An 8,408-nucleotide genomic window follows, 5' to 3' on the forward strand; every position below is an offset into this window, starting at 1 on the left:
AGGGACCCCACCTGGGACTGGGCCTGAAGTCCCTGGCAGGGGAAGAGAAGCAAGGGGTGTCAAGACTTCATTCTTGCAGGATCACTGGAGAACATCTGGAGCCCTGCCTCAGAAGATACATGAGCCTTGACGCTTAGGGAGGCTCAGGCTGGGAATGGGAGCAGAGCGGTGCCCGTTTACATACATGGAAAGGAAAGGCCATTTAAAAGAAGACCCTCTGCAGTTGTACCCTATGGTCAGAAAGGAGCAAGAAGTGATGATTATAATTAAGTTCTGTCTGACTACAGGGCTCCATCCCAGCTTTCCTTAAAACCAGGCTGGGTGAGACGTGGAGGGGAGGATTGGGGTGCAGGGGGCTCCTACCCCAGGGTAGGTGGCTTTTATTTCCCAGATGGCTCTGTGTGATGCTGTGGGGCAGAGATGCTCACGTGACCGGCTTTCAAGCTGATTTAGCAACAGGACCCTTTCATCAAGCGCATGCATTCTCTGGGAGACTCCTCACAGAAGAAACTGGATGCTGTGTGGTTCGGGCAGTTTCGTCCTTCTCCCTTCACTGGATGACAAGGAGCTGCACAGCAGGCGGATTCAGTTACTGCCTCACTAACACTGCACTTGTTCCTTGGTCTGTGTGGCTAAAATCCCAATGGAGACCTCTCTGAGGTGATGGGGTTCTAAAAATCACATGTTTCCTCTCTCCAGATACACAATAAAGTAGGTTTCAGATATGAACATCTTGGGAAGAGAAGAACTAGCCTGAACTAGTATCTTCTCCCTGGTGAAAACCAATGACGTAAATAACACACATATTTCATTCACCACTTCCAAGCTATGCTTCTGTGCTCTAATTGAAGTGTTAAGTTAGCAAAAAAAAAAGAAAATCACTGTCTCCCTCCTTGGTCCCTGGAACATTCTGAGGCAGCTTATAATAAAGCCAGACAATAAAATAATTGTTCTAATAAAACCTGTAAGCTCTTCAGAAGACTTAGCAGAATGCCAATGGGGAGAAATTGGTTTTCTGGAAGTATAAAAAGTGTTCACCTTCAATTGCTTCTCTCCATAAATTCCAAGAAGCCTGATAACTCACCCCTAGCCCACCAAACACAAAGAGAATAAAGTTAGAGGCATAAAGCAAACCCTATACACAGCCCAAACCCCTCTGACCTTGTTATTTTGGGGGTGCTGCCCTTTACATTGTTAATAACATGGAGATGTTGGCACCCAGACTGAGCCCACACTGGTGTGAATGCCTCTGAGACATTCATTTTGGTCTTAATGAACTCTAATTCTATATTCCTTGTGACGACGGATGCCAGTCTCCAGCCCTGGTGTATAAACGAGCTAACCTCCTCCTCCTCGGGAGTCACCAGAGCCAGACTCTTCTGTGTTCTGAGGGTCCTCCTGCAGCTCCGTGGGCAACGATCAATAGACTTTAAGTCATGTTTACGCCCAAAGCACGGACCTTAGATAACTGTCTCCAAAAATGGAAGGCGCCCTTGCTCGCTGAGGCCCTAATGACAGAATTCAGTTTACAGATCCTGTTTGAACAAACCGCTTACCAGTGGCCCTATTCACAGAGCTTATAGAAATAATGGGACTCAGCCACATAGAATCTTTGCTTTATAAATGATGGGTTTGTTGTTTTCAGCTAGTCACATTTGCACATGGGTCTTTGGAATAAGGTAAAATGACTTTTCAAAAAGTGAAGGAAAAAAAACAATCTCTGATATTTCAACAACAAATTGAAAACCAGTCTCTATAGTGGTCACTGGAGCTGGTGCCAAGGAAAGACAAAATCAAACTTCACCCAACTAAACATTTCCCTTGATTTCATCTATTATCTAAAACTTCTAGTCTATGCAAATTTTGTTTTCAAACTTTTCTCCTAAGCTGCAAACCCAGTACAGACTGAATGTCTCACACACACACATAAATTCAAACACTGAAGCCCTGACTCCAGTGTGATGGTACTGGGAGATGGGAGGTGATTAGGTTTAGATGAGGTCACAAGGGTGGGGCCCCATGATGGGATTAGTGCCCTCATCAGAAGACACACCAGAGAGCTTGCCCTCTCTCTCTCCATGCACACAAAGAAGAGACCATGTGAACACAGTGGGAAGGCGACCATCTGCAGGCCAGGAAGAGAGCTCTTACCAGACACACAATCGGCTGGAACCCTGACCTTGGACTTTGGCCTCCCCAGGAGTCCTTCAGGACTGTGAGAAAACACATTTCTGTTGTATGACCCACTCAGTCTATGGTATTTGCTATGGTAGCCTGAGCTAATTCAACCAGTGTCACTTGCTCAAAATGAAAATGCAGGAGGAACTGGATACTTTTTAAAGAAAATACTCACATGCCTTGTTCTCATACATTTCTAGGCAAGTAAGACTTCTCCCTGGTCATGACAGGTATCCAATCCACCAGGACTATAAATTAAAGCTGTTACAGAAGGACTGGGTAGATCCATCCAGCTTTGCACAGGCATTCTGAGAAGATGACATTGGCCTTGAAAACTCTGAGAGGAACAGATTTTCTAGGTATTAGAATTAGGTTTGTGTAGTTTATGTTAGTCAGGGTTCTCCAGAGAAATGAAATCCACAGAAGGGTGTATACATGTGTAGTGACAGAGAGAGAGGAAGAGGGAGGAAGAGGAAGGGAGAGAAAGGGTGTTTAAGGAGTTGCTCAGGTGATTGTGGAGGCTGGCAAGTCTAAAATCTAGAATCTACAGCATCAGCTAGCAGGCTGGAGACCCAGGAAACAGTTGATTTGCAGCTGGGACCCAAGGGCCTTCTGACCTCAGGGCATCTCAGTCTTTCCCTCCTAAGGAAGGCCTTTAACTGACTGGATGAGGCCCACCTATATTATGGAGGGTAATCTGTTTTATGCCAAGTCTACTGATTCAAATGTTAGTCTCATCTAAAAAATACCTGCACAATAGCCAGGACACAAAAACAAACTAAATGTCCATCGATGGATGAATGGATAAAGAAGGTGTGGTACATACATATAATGGAATATTACTTGGCCATAAAAAGAATGCAATAATGCCATCTGGAGAGACACAGACAGACCTAGATTGTCATACTGAGGGAAGTCAGTCAGACAGAGAAAGACAAACATATGATAGGGCCTGTGTGTAGAACCTGAAAAAATGGTAGAAATGAACTTATTTACAGCACAGAAATCCAGTCACCGATGTAGAAAACAAACTTATGGCTACCAAGCAAGGGAGGTAAAAGGGATGAGCTGGGAGGCTGGAGCTGACATACACACACCACTGTATATAAACCAGATAAGAACCTACTTACAACACAGGGGACTCTATTCAACACTCTGTAATAATCTATATGGAGAAGAATCGAAAAAAGAGTGGTATGTATATATGTATAATTGATTGTTTGCTATACAGCAGAAACTAATACAACATTGCAAATCAACTATACTCAAATAAAAATTAATTTTAAAAATTTATTTTAAAAATACCTTCAGAAACACCGAGAATAATCTTTAGCCAAATATCAGGGAACAGATGCTGCATAAAACTCATGAGCCCAGAGGCTAACTCTCTTGTCTACAGCTGCTAAGGTATGAGACTTGGTGCCCACAGAGAAGAGATGCATTATTACGGATTCTCTTCCATAACAATGTTAGTGATGTATCAGTGCTGGAACAATAGTAAGCTCTCAAATGTTTTCTGAATGAAAGTCAAAGTGTACACCCTGCCTTTCCCACTGGAGGAATTACGAAGAGTGGACTTGGACGTAACGCAGTGAGGTGAGGCACCACAGCCCTCACTTCTCAGTCCTTTCTGAGATGCTTTAGAAAGATCCGGCCAACACGTGGGGGACTGAGGAAGCGGTGTCCTTGGTATCTTTGCACTGGAGCATCAGGTATGCGCGCAGCCGTAGGTCCAACGTGGAGCCAGAGTGACAGAGACTTGGTGCCCACAGAGAAGAGATGCATGAATTCTCTTCCATAATGATACTAGTGAAGAGTAACAGAGTCATGGCTGGATGGGTGGGACAGCCTGTTGTGCTGTTTTGAGACAACATACAGGTGTCCAGAAAGATGATGAACTGATAGAGGCCACAGGTGGGGATCATAAACTAAGAGGTAAATGGCTGAGATGGCAGGCCCAAGGGTTAGCGCCAGGTTTCAGCATGTAATCTCGAAAGGAAAAATGGGAACATCTCAAGTCAGAGGTCAATTGTCCAGGAAGAAAGCCTGACTAGCTATTTCAGAACCAACACAACTGTGGGTCCAGACGCTACATCCTAGACTGTGAGCTCATCCCTCACCAGGAATGCCTTGTTTTGTGGAGTAGAGGGTGAGAGGAACACGTGCTGAGACCATGGGCATGTATCTCAAGAGGCTGAGTCACCCAAACAAGTACTCAATATACTGCGGAAGACACGTAAGTTTAAGTGGACTGCACACTGCAAAACATGCAAAGGACAAGATGGCTCCCCAATCCGTGAGGCAGCTTGCTCCTCCCTAATCCTCTAAGTCCACACCGCCCCAACAATGGTTCCAAACAGCGACTCCAAGCTCGCTGCCCATGGCCCTCAGCTTCTGCAGACCTTCTGAAAGACGGTGCAGCGAGGAATCTCAGGGCAACACTGGACTCAGACTGAACCGTCATCATTCTACATCAAGTGCTGGTAAACTTTCTCTATAAAGAGCCAGAAAGCACACATTTCAGGCTCTGCAGATCATACAGTCCCTGCCGTAACTATTAACTCTGCCACTGTGGCACCAGAGCAGTCATACACAACACGGAGGTCAGTAAGAGTGGCCGTGTTCTAACAACACTTTACTTACAGACATTGAACTCTGGATTTCATATAGTTTCATAAAGTATTATTTTCATATTTTTCCAACCATGCTAAAAAAAAAAACAACCAGTTAACCAGTGTATCACACAAGAGTAGGTGACAAATTTGGCCCACAGATTAACTTTCTACACTATTAATCTTTTAAGTCTTTAAATGTCTTGCTTCCTGAAGAACAGTCATCTCAATTGTTCCGTTGTAACCTTTTAATAAAAGCTTGCATTTTGTCCTTAACTTTCAAGAAATGTTACACTACTCTTCCTTCCTATGTGTGCTGCTGTTGGGAGTCTGATGCCAAACTCATTTTCTTTATTCTCCTTTTGGCCAGGAGGCCATGTTTCACTAGGTTATATTTCAATTTTCCCAGCTATACAGTAGTAGGACCTTTCAATGTGTATATTCAGTTCATCTTTTTTTTTTTTTTCAGAAAACCTTCCTTGAATTAAATTCTAAATAATGTCTTCCACTGTTTTATTTTTCTAGGGAACTCATTTGTATGTGGGATGCTCTTTGCTAGTATTCAGTACCATGAACTCTTTGATCATTTTTTTCTCCTTGGCATTTCTTATGTTTCTCCATTATGTTCCTTATTGTGCTTTTGGTTCTATATAATTTCCATTGTTTATTTCTGTAATTTAGTATTCACTTTTGAATTAACTTTGTTTTTTTCTTCTGTAGCTTTTCTGCGTTTGATCAGTGCTCACTTCATGCCTTAATGCTTTTGTTGAGTTTGAGTTTTTGACTCACAGTGACTATGCCAAAGCCTTTGACTGTGTGGATCACAATAAACTGTGGAAAATTCTGAAAGAGATGGGGATACCAGACCACCTGACCTGCCTCTTGAGAAATCTGTATGCAGGTCAGGAAGCAACAGTTAGAACTGGACACGGAACAACAGACTGGTTCCAAATAGGAAAAGGAGTACGTCAAGGCTGTATATTATTAACCTGCTTATTTAACTTATATGCAGAGTACATCATGAGAAACGCTGGACTGGAAGAAACACAAGTTGGAATCAAGATTGCCGGGAGAAATATCAATAACCTCAGATATGCAGATGACACCACCCTTATGGCAGAAAGTGAAGAGGAACTAAAAAGTCTCTTGATGAAAGTGAAAGAGGAGAGTGAAAAAGTTGGCTTAAAGCTCAACATTCAGAAAATGAAGATCATGGCATCCGGTCCCATCACTTCATGGGAAATAGATGGGGAAACAGTGGAAACAGTGTCAGACTTTATTTTTCTGGGCTCCAAAATCACTGCAGATGGTGACTGCAGCCATGAAATTAGAAGATGCTTGCTCCTTGGAAGGAAAGTTATGACCAACCTAGATAGCATTTTCAAAAGCAGAGACATTACTTTGCCAACAAAGGTTCGTCTAGTTAAGGCTATGGTTTTTCCTGTGGTCATGTATGGATGTGAGAGTTGGACTGTGAAGAAGGCTGAGCGCCAAAGAATTGATGCTTTTGAACTGTGGTGTTGGAGAAGACTCTTGAGAGTCCGTTGGACTGCAAGGAGATCCAACCAGTCCATTCTGAAGGAGATCAGCCCTGGGATTTCTTTGGAGGCAATGATGCTGAAGCTGAAACTCCAGTACTTTGGCCACCTCATGCGAAGAGTTGACTCATTGGAAAAGGCTCTGATGCTGGGAGGGATTGGGGGCAGGAGGAGAAGGGGATGCCAGAGGATGAGATGGCTGGATGGCATCACTGACTCAATGGTCGTGAGTCTGAGTGAACTCCAGGAGTTGGTGATGGATAGGGAGGCCTGGAGTGCTGCGATTCATGGGGTCGCGAAGAGTCAGACACGACTGAGCGACTGAACTGAACTGAACTGACCTTATCTTCTCATTTAATTATATATAATTACATTATATATATAATGACATTTGATTGTCATGGTTTTGCATTAGCTAAGTGTCTTATACCAGAGAAACATCTGAATAGAAAACTGAGCTGAGAATATAAGGAGGTAACTCAAAAAAGGTACATATCACCAATACTATGTTGTATACTAAAAATAGTAAACATATTGTTAAATAGTATTCAATATGCTAAACTTCGTCCATGGAATTCTTCAGGTAAGAATACTGGAGTCTCTAGCCATGCCCTCCTCCAGGGGATCTTCCTGACCCAGGGATTGAACCCGGATCTCTTGCACTGCAGGCAGATTCTTTACCATCTGAGCCACGAGAGAAACTCCAATAAAAGAATCAGCAAGTTGAAAGAATGGTAACATCTTTGAGCCATGCTCAGTGCTGGGATGGTTATAAGCACCCTCATTCCCAGTTGGTGAGGGTGAAGAATTGCCTCAGCATTTTTGAAGGTCCATTTGGTTTTATTCAACAAATGCTTGAATATTCTATTTAACAAATGCTTGAATATTTAAGAAATGCTTGAAAATGTGTATATTCTACTTGTTCTTCCCACTGCCACATTGGAGATGAGTTCCCAGGAAGTAAGGAAAAGCTTTCTATTCCGAAAAGAAGACATTTCTGAGAAGGTGGTGCTCGTGCTTGAGTACCTGCTCTTAAGTCCAGCTGAGAATCTGACCCAGAAGTACTGACCTCCTCAGGAAGTTATTTCTTGGTTTCCCTGTTCATTTTTCTGCAGTATTTTTGGAAGATGAAAATGAATTTTGCTTAGGGAGAGGGGATCTTTTCTCTGGAAAGAGTCTTTGGTTGAGTCTTTGGGAAAGAATGGAAGGGGTGGATGAGACTTGCTGACTGAGACGCCTGTTTTATGATCAAGCCTCTAAACTGTGAAAACAAGTTGGGGTTTGTCTCCATCAGGAGTCCCATGTCTGAAGGCACACTGCCAGCACACTCTAGCAGTGATGTGATCTAATTTTCAAGAGAATTACATTGGTGAATTGGAGCTGTGAGGCCTCTCTCACATCCTCATGTCCTCTGCCTGCCTTTTGAGTGCAGAAAAGATTTAGTTGAGAAATAAACTTAAGCAGAGAAATGGGAAAATACAAAAACAAAGGAAAATCAGTCAAACAAAACCAACTAATAATGGTCATTAAACACAGTCAAGGACCTTTAGTTCCTCCTCAAGGCTATACATAATATTCTGAGCTTATCTTGTGAGCTATTTGGTAGACACTGAAACCCCTCCAAGTGGGAGAAGCTAACCACATGATGAGCAGTCTATAGCCATGACATAAGATGCCACAGTCCTGAGAAATGGACTCAAAGAACTGGGAACCAACCAACCTGAAAATGAAGATTAACTGTTTAATCAAGATGACATTGATCAAACTACTATGATCAATTTCAAGATGACTATCAGAGCTGCCTGTGCTGTTTCCATATGTAGCCCCATCCCTCCACTTGTGCACCCCTAAAACTCCCCTTTAAAAGTTTTTGCCCTTGGGACTCCACCTTCCAATGCAGGGGACACAGGTTTGATCCCTGGTCCCAGAACTAAGATCCCACATACCACAGGGCTACTGAGTCTGTGCACGCTGGAGCCCAAGTGCAACAACTAGAGAGAAGCCCAAAGATCCGGGTGCTGCAACTAAGACTCGACACAGCCAAATTATATATATATATATATATATATTTTTTTTTTTT

Source organism: Bos taurus, chromosome 4 (genome assembly GCF_002263795.3).
Source record: "Bos taurus isolate L1 Dominette 01449 registration number 42190680 breed Hereford chromosome 4, ARS-UCD2.0, whole genome shotgun sequence".
Taxonomy (NCBI): Eukaryota; Metazoa; Chordata; class Mammalia; order Artiodactyla; family Bovidae; genus Bos; species Bos taurus.